General features: G+C 26.1%; 1 long non-coding RNA gene across 1 annotated transcript; it reads right to left on the bottom strand.

The window, feature by feature from the left end:
- Positions 1-11,707: 11,707 nt before the first annotated feature.
- On the bottom strand, positions 11,708-12,976 carry LOC112272792 (uncharacterized). Its single transcript, XR_016506029.1, has 2 exons — positions 12,657-12,976; positions 11,708-11,998 (listed from the first exon to the last, which is right to left on the bottom strand). It is a non-coding gene; the product is annotated as an uncharacterized LOC112272792 (long non-coding RNA).
- Positions 12,977-14,375: the final 1,399 nt, after the last annotated feature.

Raw genomic sequence — 14,375 nt, 5'->3', positions numbered from 1 at the left:
TTAAATTATTACTTGCTAAAATGAATTTGTATTCCATTGTTTGTAGATTGTTCCAAAACATGTTTTAACAATTAAAATCCATTGAATTTGTATGTTTTTTTATATTGATAAGTGCTTCATTCAAAATTCCTTGTTTAAGTGTGAGTGTCAACTACAATTAATTTTTTGAATCTTATTTTCTATAAATAGTGATATTATATAATATATATTGCTATAAATAGAATTATTATTCCACTCTAATACTATTATTTCAATTATGTTGTAACTCTAAAATAGATAGATAAAATTCATTATGACATATTTATTCAATGAATTATAAATAAAATTAACAAAAAATGCCAAGGATTGTAATTTTAATTAAATATATAATATTTTTTAAATTCATATATGTTATATTTTTATATATATCTCTTATATCTTAAAAATATATTTGGTTAGTTGTATTTAATTTTAGTAGAGCTTTATTACTTGTCATTATTGGATATGTATTCTAAAAAGAAAATAATTAAAATTTTGTAAAAACAACCAATTCTATATCTTATAAACAGATCCTTGAGCTTTAACATGTATGTTTGAAGTTAATTTATTCTAAGCTCAATTAATTTAGTTGTAAAATTTAGATCTATGATTTCATTTAATAATTAAGAATAAAAGCTCATATAAAGTTTGACACCTATTGACCAAGTGCCTTAGATTTTAGCATGAAGTACAAATCTAATAGATTGTTAAATTCCTAATTTGCATCATTGTAGTCATCTAAGTATCAATTTTTTGAAATAATAGAACCAATTTTTCTTACAAATCTATAATTCTAAAAACTCTTTATGATTTGATTATTTAAGAGACATTTTACATAAGTTTGATCTAAATTAATAAATAGGTATTATCTTATTTTTTAAGAAATTATATTGTTGTTATGATATTTAAATAATTTAATTTTAATTAATTTATATTAAAATTAAAAAAATAAATTTAAAGAAAGAAATTATTATTCATTATCAATGCCATTTCAACCATGTCAAATTTTGTGAAGCACCAGTAGTCTAATTTATTTATTTATTTATTTTTTGTTATTTTTTGTTATTTTTATTTTTTATTTTTATTTTTATCTATGTTGTATGTCAATAATTTAAAAAATAATTATAATTAATTTCTTACCTTTGGCATCATTTTAAATTTTGATGTTAAGTATATCAAGATAAAAAAAAATATAGATCTAAGAAAAAAATTCTTATTATTATCTTTAACATGAACATACTCATTAAAATTCCAATTATACAAAGTATTACTTCTCTTTTTTTAATAATATTTCATTTTTATCTTAATTTTTTTAGATTAAAAATAAAATCCGTATATTTTTTATTCTTTAAAATAATAATAATCCTTAGACTTTATTATACTTATAAATTTTAAAATTAATAGAATTATTTAATTTAGGTTCATTTTTCTATAAAAATTATGTGTATTTTTCTTCGAGTGTCTTCATATAACTTTTATAATAGTCACCAAGTAACATAATAGAATTTTAACAACTAAAGTGTTTCTTATGACTTTTATTATGACTTTTATTATGACAATCTAATTTTGATACATATTATTTTCCCTTAACATTAGATAATAAATCTTATTCTTTCAAAGTAAGTGGTCAAATTCAATTACAACTAATTAAATGTTTATCTTGTAGAAAATCATGTCTACTTTAGAGTTTAATATTTTCTCATTGTTTGCAAATTTATTTGAATTATTTCACGTATTTTAGTGCAACTCCAAAAAGAACTTCTTTCAAGTTTGTTAATTAGAAATATTATTAATGAGGATATTTTATAACTCAACTAAAAATGATTACAGATATATTTTTTTTTTATAAATATCTCTAAAAAACACTTAAAAATATTAACCACTATAAGTCTTTGAAGTTGTTGATTCTTAAATCTTTAAATTTAATTTTAATTTTTCTTTAATATTTATTAGATACTAGATTATCAAGTGTTCTTATTGAAATATGAATTATACTATTTTTAAATTATTTTATTTATTTTCAGCTTCAATATATCATTTAGAAGTAAATTAAAGTGTGCAATCTTAAAAAACCATATTTAAATTATTTTTTCAATTTAATTCAAAGTTTTCTATTATACCATATTATAGACCGATTTTTTTTAATATCTAGACATACTTTCTAAGATATTTTAAAATAGAAACATATCTTACATATAAATATTTGACGTAGAATATTATAGAAATAGATAAAAGACTTTAATATAAGATGATTTAGCAAGACTACATCTTTTATAACTTTGTACAAATAAATTTTAATTAGAAGTAAGAAATTAGTTTCTACATAAAATTTGTAAAAAGTAGTAATTATTCTATCTACTAATAGTTCATATTTTTGTCAAAATCTTAAATGTCTATGAATTAAAAAATCTTTTTTCCAAATAAAATCTTAATTTAAATAAGTGTCATGTTTTTAATTCTTTTAAAATAATTTATCACAACTTAAATATTAATTATGTAGATTTTGAAATAATATTAGTCTTATTCAACAAAAATTACTACTATCTTTAATAAAAAATCCAATAATTTTTTATATAAATTTATTATATTTTAATATTCAATAATTAATATAATTTTTTTATATATATATGTTTGTATATATGTGTCACAAACATATATATTTGCTACAATAATAACCTAGATAATATAAGTATGTAGAAGTATGTAAAAGTAGATAAATAGCTAATATCTTGTATTGAAGCTTTTTAATAGTTTTGTAGATGCAGATTTGCCTTAATAAGTATCTACAAGTGATTTATAAATTAAAAAAATAGCCATGTGCTACATTTGTTGGCCACTTGTGGTATAAGTTTGACATGTAGTATACATCTAGGAAGATTGCTTTGTAAATTAAACACATATCAATGAAATCCCAAAGAATGTTGCCATATAATTTTTAATTAAATAGTATATATAGATGCAAAAGTGAGGCTTTTGTCACTCTTGTCAATTCTTTTCTTGTTTTTAGTCTAGTTTTAAGAGTTTTTAGTATTTTACTTTATGACAATAAATAATATATATATATATATATATATATATATATATTATTTATTTTATGTCTTTTTATAAAATATGTTATTTATTTATTTATTTATTTATAATTTCTAAGTTCTTATCATAAACATATTGACAAGAATTCTCTTAAAATATCAAAGTTTTGTCTTCTTTTGATCAAAAGTAAATTATTACTTTTTATTAATAAGACATAAGCACATTAAAAGTTGTATACTATTTACTTTTAAATTCATATTATTCTTAGAATTTTCTTTGTTTTCATGTCCTTTTTTCTATTTGTTTGAAGTGAAATTAGACATCTTATTTTTTTCTTTTGTTATTATAGCATACTACAAATAGCAACAAGATTGTAGGAAGTGAAGATATGAAAATAATTGGAGCTGATTTAATATCTACACCAAATTATATTATTTCTCCTATGAAAAAATATTTTTCAAAGAAAAGAAAAGCAAGACTTGCCTTACCTATGAAATTTAATGGTACAAGATCAAAATTTCAAATATTCATTAATCAAGCAAAAATAATAATTGAACTTCAACCTCACAATGATCCAATTCCAGAATCACAAGTGAGGTTTACTAAAATTTTACTATTAAGTTCTATATTATTAAGGTTTTTATCTTTTTTTAAATAACATAATCTAATATTAGATAATTTAAAATATTTTTTGGCAAATTTTTTATCCATGCATACGAAACATATTGTGATTTGTATTACAATCAACAAGATTTGTATTTTGTAAAAAGGCAATTAATTAATAATGTTACATGCTTCACAACTTTGATAAATTATAACTAATATAAAATGTAATGATGTTGCACTTATTAAAAAAATATTCTACAAATTATAATATGAGATAAGGAAATTAATACTAAAATTATTTGATTCTTAATAATAGGGTCTAACAATTGACTTTGCTATGAAATATAACAACAATATTTTTGAATTTTGATATTAAAGGTGTATAAGTAGGCTTCAATATTTTTATAATTCAATAGTAATACCAATATATTTTCAGTACATATATTTCAAAAGAAAAGTTACACAAATTGATGTGGTATGTTTTAAACTTTTTACTTAGCAATAAAAGACTCCTTGTTGTCAAGAAGGATTGTGGTTATATTTTGATGAATCTAAATACATTTTTCAACATTTTCCAAAGAAACAATACAACTAAAAAATAAAAAGTATGGCTTTCAAAGAAGATAATATATTGAAAAACAAGTTTGCTCAACTATATTAGGAATCATGCATTTAAAATCTTATACAACACCTGATAAAGGTTCTATTTTCTTCTTTAAATTCTTTATTTGTTTCATAATAGACATTTCTTTAGATCTTAAAAATAAAAAATGCTTCTAGCTTGTTAGATTTTTTTATACCACTTTTATAATATATCAAGTTCTTCAATGTATATTTTATTAAAAAAAATTCATTTTAACTTTGTTTTAGATGGAATATTTTTTTAAATAGAAGTAGATGCCAAACTTCACCTTATTGTTTTTTATTCAAGAAACTTTTTAGTAGCAGAGATTAACTATTAGATCTACAAGAAAAAAAATCTTATAATTGTATATTTATTTTAAGAATAGCATCATTATCTAAAGGGCACTTCAATTTTGGTGATTGTTTATATAGATAATAAGAACCTCAAGTATTTTATATTAGTACACATTTTAAATTGGAGCAAAGTGTATTGGAGCATAACTTTGTTAAGAGTTGAATTCAAAATCATGTATTAGCCATAAAAATAATAAATTTTTTTAGATGCCCTTTCTAATATTCTTATTTTGAGCCAAAAGTAAAAATTAGAGCTTCTAATTAAAAATAATTGATTCTTTTGAAGCTAAAATAATTTCATCTTTAAATAGTAGAGTTTATACTTATTATTAATTCAATTTGTTTTAACCAAGTCTAATTAAGTATGTCCTTAGATCCTATTTTTTTTTATTGTAAGAACAATTCTTCTAAGTCTCATGATATTTCTAAGTTTAAGTTTAAAAATAATCTACATTATTTTAAAAGACATCCATACATTCTAAAAATGAAGCATAGTTAAGTATTCTTCAAGTTTTTTCCAACTTTCTAACTTTATGGCATTTTGGATTAATTTCAACATTAATTTTATGGGCTTTTCCAACCATTACCTATACCAAATCAACACATTGCCTATACTACAACAAACTATGGTCTTTTCTTTCTATATATTTTATTATAAATCTTCTAATTTTAATTTCTTATAATTCTATATTTATGATAATAGGTTATTTTACTAAAATAAGAAAATTTTTACTATGTATAAAATCTATTACATGTGAAGAAATAACTAAATTTTTCCTTGACAATATTTATTATTATTATGGATTGCCAAACAATATTATATCCAATAGAATGATCTAATTTATATCAAGGTTTCAAAAAATCCTTTTTAAAATATTAATAATCAATATGAAATTATCTTTGAAAATTTATCTTCAAATTAATGGACAAAAAAAATGGATGAATCAAGTTTTACAGTGGTGTATGAGATATACCATCAACTATGATGAAGATGATTCAACAATTCTTTTGCCGTTGGCAAGGTTTTTTTTTTTTTTTTTTTTTTTTTTTAATAATAAAATGATATAATTTTTATTCAAAAAATATTTTTATTTGCTAATTATGATTATCATCTAAAATTTATACTTTTGACTTTTTAAAAATTAATAACTTCTGGCTTTTAATTTGGCAAATCATTTATTAGAGCTATATACATTAATAAAGGTAAAATTACAAAAAATTAATGTAAATGCTGATAGCAAAGAAAATATTCAATTCCACATTGGCAACAAGGTATAATTACTTCATTGTAATATCAAGACTAATTACTCTTGTAATAAATTGAATTACCAAGGAATAAGACTATTTTTAATTTAAAAATAAATAAATCAAGTTACTTATATTATAATAAAAATATATGATAAAAGATAAAAATATGGCTTATACTATAAAAGAACCTAGTTGAAAGATATAACAAGAAAAGATAGTTAAAAAATATAGAGGTAATAAAAATTAGTAATGCTAATATATTCTATTTACTTTATATTACTATAAATAAGGTAAAACAAAATAAATTAGAAAAAATAAAAATATAGTCATAACGAAAAAATTAAAAGTAATTTGTTATAGAAATTATCTTAAGAAACTAAGAATTGATGCATGAAAAAGATTGGTTATAAATCAAAATCAAAATTAAACTTTGAGGTACAAAATTATATATATATGGCGATTCTTAGGTTTTATAGTTGATTAAAGAGTGGATTTTGAGAGAAAACATGAAAAAACATTGATAAGTATTAATTTTAGATGATTTGAATTTCTAATGACTTTTTAAGGGTTTTACAAAGTAATTATTATTTTGGAGTAAATTTGGATTTTTTTTAAATATAAAAATTTATATTTTAGAAATTTTTGTAAGATTAATAATAGATCTATATGTGAAAATTTATAATTTAGTGAATATTATTGTGTTAAATATCTGTTGTAAATTTAAGCTTAATCAAATGATTTATTTAAAGATAATTTGAATTTTAAAAGTATTGTGATCTCAAAAATTGGAATTTAGGAAATCAATGAGCATCCCTATAATTTGCAAAAATCTGCCAATTTTATTAAAACAAAAGTCCATACACTAATAATTTACTTTATTTTCATAAACTATGCAAATTTTAGAGCCAATGGATGGTAAAATTAAGAGATATCTGTATTGGAAAATTAGCATTGAAGTTAGAAAAGGAAGTTAACCAACACCAAAGCTAATAATAGAGTTTATCTTATATTTGATAAGTTTTATTTTTTTCAAATTATTTAAGCTTATTTTCAACCAAGTAATTAAAAGGTGTAAAAATTTTGAGTTAAAATCTATGATTATATTATGAACTCTTAACATTTCAATTTATTATTAGGTTGATTAAAGATTTATTTAAAATTAAATTTTTAAATAAGATTTGATTAAAATTTATTTAGAATTATATTAGGATTTAATTAAGATTTAATTAGAACTAAATTTGAATTTAATTAGATTATACGTATAATTTATTTTAGGATTTTATTATGATTTATTTAATATTATATTAGGATTTTATAAGAATTTATTTAAGATTTGATTAAAATTTATTTAGAATATATTTCGAATTTTGTATAGTATTTTTTTAGAATTTTATTTTTATATTTTCTTAGAATTTTTTAATTATTATTTTAAACTTTTTATAAGATTTTTATTGACATCTTTATTATTTTTTAAATATTTATTTATGAATCTTTTATAAATTCTTTAAGTCTTTTTTGTGTTTGATAAAAGTTTGATTAGGCTTATTAAGCTTTATTTGGATTTTATTTAAAATTCTATTAGAATTGATAAAACATCGTTGTTATAATTTCTAATTTATCTTTTACATCAAATATTCAATACATTTTCAAGCAAGACTTTATAAAATATAACACTAGAATCTATAGAGATCCATCTTGTGTTTTACATGTCTCTTCTTAAGTCATATAAGATAATAGATATATCCAAAAAAGGAAAAATGTCACTTCTTTTTATAGGAAAAGATAATAATTGAGAATTTGAGATTGATGAAGTTTTAGATTTAAAATCATACTAAAATAACTTTAAATATCTTGTATATTAGCAAAAATATAATATAAATAAATGTACATAAGAGCCATCTAAGAATCTTCTAAATATAATAGATAAGGTCAAAGCTTTTCATCAATAACATCTATCAAAATTAAGTGGAAGAGTCAAGAAATTCTATACTTAAAAAGAAACAAGATTCAATAAAGATTGCATTCTATAATCTATACTTGATTGTGATTTTTTTTTATTTGTGATGATAAAGTTATAAAGTCTTTACAATCAATAAATTTAATTCAAGAGCTATTATTTGCTAAAATGATTGTTGTCAAAGCCTAGAAATGTAGAGGCTCTTGAAACTAAACTAGAAGCATGAAAAGAGTTGACAAGAGTGAAGAAGGTTTTACTTGTGTTTCCATATATACTATCTAATTAAGAGCTATATAGTGATGTTTTATAGGACCTCCAACACATGTTGACTTTATTAGATATATGTCTTTTCTTGCAAGGCAAGTTTTTTTAAATGTGTACCATATAGTTAGCTTGTTCTACATAGTTAGCTTATTCCACAAGCTATCAATACATGTAACATGTAACTAATTTGTTGACAAAGTTTCTAAACTACCAATTAATTATAAACATGTATAAAATCAAAGCAACATCTATGAAGTTTCTAATAAGCTTCTTTAGAAGATATTAAGAAATTAATCTATTCTTATTGACTTCTATTTAATCATACAGGTAATTATTGGAATAAATATGTATGTTCATGATACCTTAGAAGAGACTTTTAATGTTTGGTAGTATTATTGGAAGTAGGAACCACTCTTGATAGTATTTCAAATGTTTTATTTGAAAGAAGTTATAAAGACATCAACAATAATCAAATATCAAGGTAGTCATTTTTTCCTCATATAGAACACTATTTATAATTAAAATGACCTATCAACTACCTTCAAAAAGAACAAAGATAAAATTATGTGGCAAATATAATTTGTTGCATCTTGTTCTTCTTCAACATGTGATGACTACTCTTTCTAGAACTTATTTCTAAAAGTGAGGAATAATGTCACAAACATACATATTTATTTGAATAATTATTTAGATAATATAATTAAATAAAATTAATATTATCTTGTAGAAAAGTTTTTTAGAAGCTTTATGAATGAGATTTTGCTTATATACATGTCTATAGGTGATTGGTAGATAGAACATTTGGCTAATAAGTTGACTACTTGTTACACATGTGTCTATGATATTAATCTTGAAGAATCAAAAAATAAAAAAAAATCTTATATCACTAAAAAAAGAATAGATAATTATTTAATGATGGTATAATATTAAATTATAATAAGTATTACCAAAGATTCAAATAAAATTAAAAAAAAAAAAAAAAAAAAAAAAACTCTTGAAATAAGATTAATGACTAAAAAAGCATTCATAATATTGTAGTAGACTTCACTCTTGTCAATTCTTTTCTTGTTTCTAGTCTAGTTTCAAGAGTCTCTAATTTTTTAGTTTTTAGCAATAGTCATTCCAATTTCTTCTTGAATATAATTCTTTATTATTATATTTTTTTTATTTTTCTTTAATATTTTAAAATATCTTATATATTTTATGTAATTTAAAATTTTATTAAGATATAAAAATTTAAAATTTACTATATAATTTAATCAATTTTTTATATTTTTTCAACACAAAGATTATATTCTTAAAATATGATATTTTCATTTTTGGATTTCATATGTATTAAATAACCATCTTATTTATTTTTTGTAATAGCTCATTAAAACTACAAATATTATATTAAAAATATTTAATTTAATTTTAATATAGAATAAATACATAATATTTTAAATCATATATATTTATTTTAAAAAATATATTTATATAATTAATTTATATACTTATTTATGATAATAGAATGTATTTAAAATATTTCTTATAGAAATAATTACAGGTGGATTAAATATGAATAAATCATTAATTAATCTTTTTATATTATTTAAGTAAGAAACTTGATGGAAAATATACCATGCTTTGGCTTTTGTAAAATTTTAAGATCAATATTTATATCTCATGCTTAAAATATATTCATACTAAAAAATATTTAATAAGAATAATATGCTAAAATCTTTTTAAGTGACTCTATAGATATTATTCTTAAATTAAAATAATCCTATTTAATAAAAATATGATTGTGAAAATGCTTAATTTTGGCATAAATTATTTTTAATTTGTATTTGATTCTTAAAATAATTTTTTATTTTAGATTAAAAAATTAAAAGATTAAATTAAAAGTTTTAAAGTGTCTTATCAAGAGTCAGTTTAGTTTTATATGGATATTTAATTTTCTAGTATTTTTTAAAAAATATATTATTTTGAATTCTTTAATTAATTAATTAATTAATTATTCATAAAATGTTATTATAAAGAGTGAAAGTCGTCATATTCTAACAATCCTACTTCTTTCCTCTTTTTTAATTCTTTCCACATGTGTCAATACTTTGTAATCCTGATCTAATCTTAAATTAATACTTTTGGTGTTAAATCTTTTTTTCTTAATTCTTTAGAAATGCCTTGAATTTCATTCTGTTGCTATACATATATATATATATATATATATATATATAGTATTACTACTACCACTACAATTTTTGCTATTGTTGTGACCATTTCATGAAGATTTCAGCATTTTTTATTTTTTATTTTTTTTGACACTACAACCATTTCTTAGTGGATCAATTTATATATTGGAAATATTAACAAATTTTGAATGGAATAAAAAATAAAAATAAAAATAAAAACTAAAAAAATATGTTGAGAGGATAGTGAGTTGTTGTAGCAGCAACATAATTTGTGGGGAAATTAACAACACCCTATGTATGTATAAAAGTGTATATATACACACACACACACACATATATATATATATATATATAGATTGTGCATGCCTACTATATAATGAAGGAAAATGTTAGTTTGCAGCTTTTGTCAAGAACTATTTTTTACTCCAAACATAATTCCACTAGCATAATTGGATGCGGATGGAAAATAGAAGGATAAGAATCAATGAAAACTTGAACAAATGAAAAACAAAAAGGTGGTTGTAAAGATTCAAGTTCTGTTCGCCTTCATGACATGTTAAGGAAAGGTTGCCTTCTACATTTCTTTTTGGTACACAGTATCATACACTGAAGCAACCTTTTTCGTAAGGTGTGTACAGGGCCTCTGCACCACACTCCAGGAGATTCTGTTTGACTGAACCTAGTCGTTTGTTTATATAAATGTGAGAATCTAGAATGGCGCCATAACAGTGAAGGTGGAACTTTAGAAATCACAAAGATTGCAACAATTCAGCAAAATAATAGCATCTCGGTATAAATACATAGGATTGAATTGATAAAAGTCGCATTGGCACATGCTTGGTTTCCAAACGTTCTCAGTTTTCTTTTTTGGATGTTTGTTAGATTTGTCTTCCAGCTTTTTGTTTTGTCTTTCCTTGATAGTTCTGTGGAATTTCGACTTAACTTTGCACCAGTTGCTTTGTGATAGCGAAGCCTCGCCTCCACTGCAATCAACGTGTTGGATTGCACGATGAGTCCCAGTTCGGACAAATTAACGCAAAATTTCATACATAAGTCTTCAGCAAACCTGAAAAGCGCGGGAGAGTCGATTCTACAAATCGAAGAATCGATGAGTTTCTTCAAACATTCAACGAGTGATGGTCAAGAACAGACTGCGAAGTGATCATACAGTCGAAATGGTTTACTTGATTTTGTTTCTTTCAGTCCTCCAACGGAGGTGTATTTTTAGCCTTCAGCGTGCCGTAAAAGACTGGGGCCAAGTCTCTGGGCCAGTGGACAATCCCCAAGTTATGATCACATCATTAGACGCAATTTTTCTACGGGAAGAGAACGGTCTTTCGGTACACCTCACTATTTTAGAGCATCACACAAGCAACAAGAAGGAACTAGGAGAAACCCAATTCGCCAATATCCAAGATACGCAGCCCACATGTTCATCATCAACTCTAAGTGGAACATTTCAATATGTCAAAGTGTTGTGCAGGTACACCTTTAGTTGGGAGCTCAATGATTGCTAACCCTAAAAACATTTCGACATTGCAGTGTGCATCATGGATGCGTCACGGGCACAAGCTGGGGTCGTTCTCACAGTTGGCGCCTGGGTCGCTGTACTGATCTGTCAACTCTCGCCTCTCAAATTCTTCAAAGGATAATTCGTCAATGCTTGCTTGGGGCTCTGCTAAAGATGCTGCTGTTCCTCGGAGATAGAAATTTTGAGATGGACCTGGGTTGCACACATTCAACCCGGGTATATATTAGTGAGAAAAAAAGTGTATTGTTACAGTCGGTTTGCAGAAACTGGAAGGTTTCTTGAAGACAGCAGATAATTGCTTTGAGTTTCTTTTGGATGGATTGAAAAGTTGTGCTATTCACAGCTTTGGGTGATTCAGGAATTCGAAAGTGGTATCTAGGTTGAGGTAAAGGAGCATCGTGGACCGCTGACGATAGCTCTAAAGTGGGCGGGTAGAGCAGTTTACCTACGGCAATAGCCACAACGGTAGCACAGAAATTGTTTATCGACTCAAGCTTTTAAAAGCCTTAGCTGGAAGCTAGATCGGCGTATGTGCGTAAAATTTGGTTTAGAGCATGAAACTCGAAAAACATTGCGCCGTACTGAATGGTTAAAATTTACACCGGAACAGATTAGGTTCTTCTATCGATTATGACCAGACGCAAGGTAATACATGTCATGGATAGGGTCAAGTTCAGAAACCTGGAGTGCACATTAGACTGACCAGACGGAAATTCATTTGGTGAGGCAGCATGAAACGAGTAAATGGTCGCTAACATGAAACAAGAACCCGAGGCACGCCAGAGAGGGTTTAGAAGAAAACCAACGAGCGATAAATTCATGAAATTCGAGATTCAGGGGAGGCAAGTACCAACTTCTCCAGATGCCCGTTGCCGCTGTAGCTCCTGCGCGGCAGCAGAATCTGCTAAAAGAAGAAAGAACACGAACACGCCGCAAACGCAGAGCCGCCGCACGGAATTCCGGCACGGAGCCATTTTCTCTTCCACGCCAAGCCCTCTTCGAAACCCTTGCAACACAGTTCTTGCTCACAGTTTTGACGACAACCACGTTTGTTAATTTCACACCTGTTTGTGAATTCGTCGCTCTCGGGAGGTGCGACCCATCTCTGATAACAAAGGAAAACCTAAACGGCTGTCTCATGGATCACCAAGCAGAGAAACCTGTCCTTGCCCTCACCGTCCTCACACCTACGCCTACCTGTCTCTTCTTAACTCACCCTCCTCCCCAGTGTTGCCAGGAGCAACAACCCCGAGGTTGCCTAGCTGCTTCCGCGAATCGCTTCCACTTCCACAGATTTCCACTAGAGAGCTATCCTGGAGGCCGTCTCCTCCACCTGAAGGCCATGTGGAATGAAGCAACAACGTCCATCGTCGCGATCGTCAACGCCAATCTCTTTTTCGGGATCCCCACCGTCAGCTCCACATCGGCGCATCCCAAGTCATGTCGTCCTCCCCCGGGGTTTCGATTCACACCCAAGACGGTGCATTTACACCCAGCAGCAGTCCCGGGGGGATAGTTACGTAACGTTACTGCAAATGGGGTTTTGCTAATTCAAATCTCTGGAACTGTACAAACCATGCAAAAGCTCTGTAGCAAGTGACAACTGCCATAAATGAAATGACGACATAAGCATATGATATGCGTTGACCTGCTATAAAGAACAGCTGGGGGGGATGGGTGGGGCGAGCTGGAGTGTGGACCCCTACCGATCCGTTCTGTCGCCGAGGGCACCCCAACGAGACTCTTGGCGGGTCTAAAGTCTAAACTTCCCCCAAACCATGCCAATCCCGACGTCTTTCCGTGCTTTTGCTGGTAAGGGGGAGATTCTGTGGCAAGCTGCTCACCGCAAGGTAGGCACTTCGCACTGCGACAGTTGACTTCTATTGTGGGTGTCCAGTGCCACCCACTTCGGATGGGTTGTCTAAAGTTGTGCTATTTCCGTCACACGGAGTCGCGGATGGACTTCGATGCACGCTCCTGCCATGCATAAATGGTACCATTTCCAGTGTGTGTTTACGTGTGCATCGCACAAGTCAGTGCGTATTCTGTCACTCTTTGCCTTGTTTGTCTACTTTGTATCCTACCCTTTTCCTGCTTTGAATCATTCGTCCCCCTTTCTGTGGTTATGATTCAACAATGTGAGTATATAAATATGTGTATGTAAAATATATACATTTGCCAAGTTTTTATGAAAACAGAAGTCAAAATTTGACATGATTCTTCTCGCTCTCTCTCTCTCTCTCTCTCTCTCTCTATATATATATATATATGAATGGACTGAGTCATGCAAGCAAGTGTGTGAACAATTTGATTTATGTTAATTAAAGAACTACAAATATGTTTTAACAAACTATACAAAAATGAATGTATGGATTTATGCAGCAAAGATTGTTTAAATAAAAGTTGTTGGTACTGTTTTGTTGTTGTTGGCTTTGTTGTCTCTATGGTTTGAGGATCTGGTTACCATCCTCATATATGGTAAGAATGTAGTGGAACTAGTCGAGGTTACTATATTATTTTTTATATCTGATAGAATGAGAAAGATACACTAAGATTTTATATTTTAAAA

Source organism: Physcomitrium patens, chromosome 1 (genome assembly GCF_059467195.1).
Source record: "Physcomitrium patens ecotype Gransden chromosome 1, ASM5946719v1, whole genome shotgun sequence".
In the NCBI taxonomy this organism is placed as follows: Eukaryota; Viridiplantae; Streptophyta; class Bryopsida; order Funariales; family Funariaceae; genus Physcomitrium; species Physcomitrium patens.
This window is presented reverse-complemented; position numbering and strand designations above follow the sequence as displayed.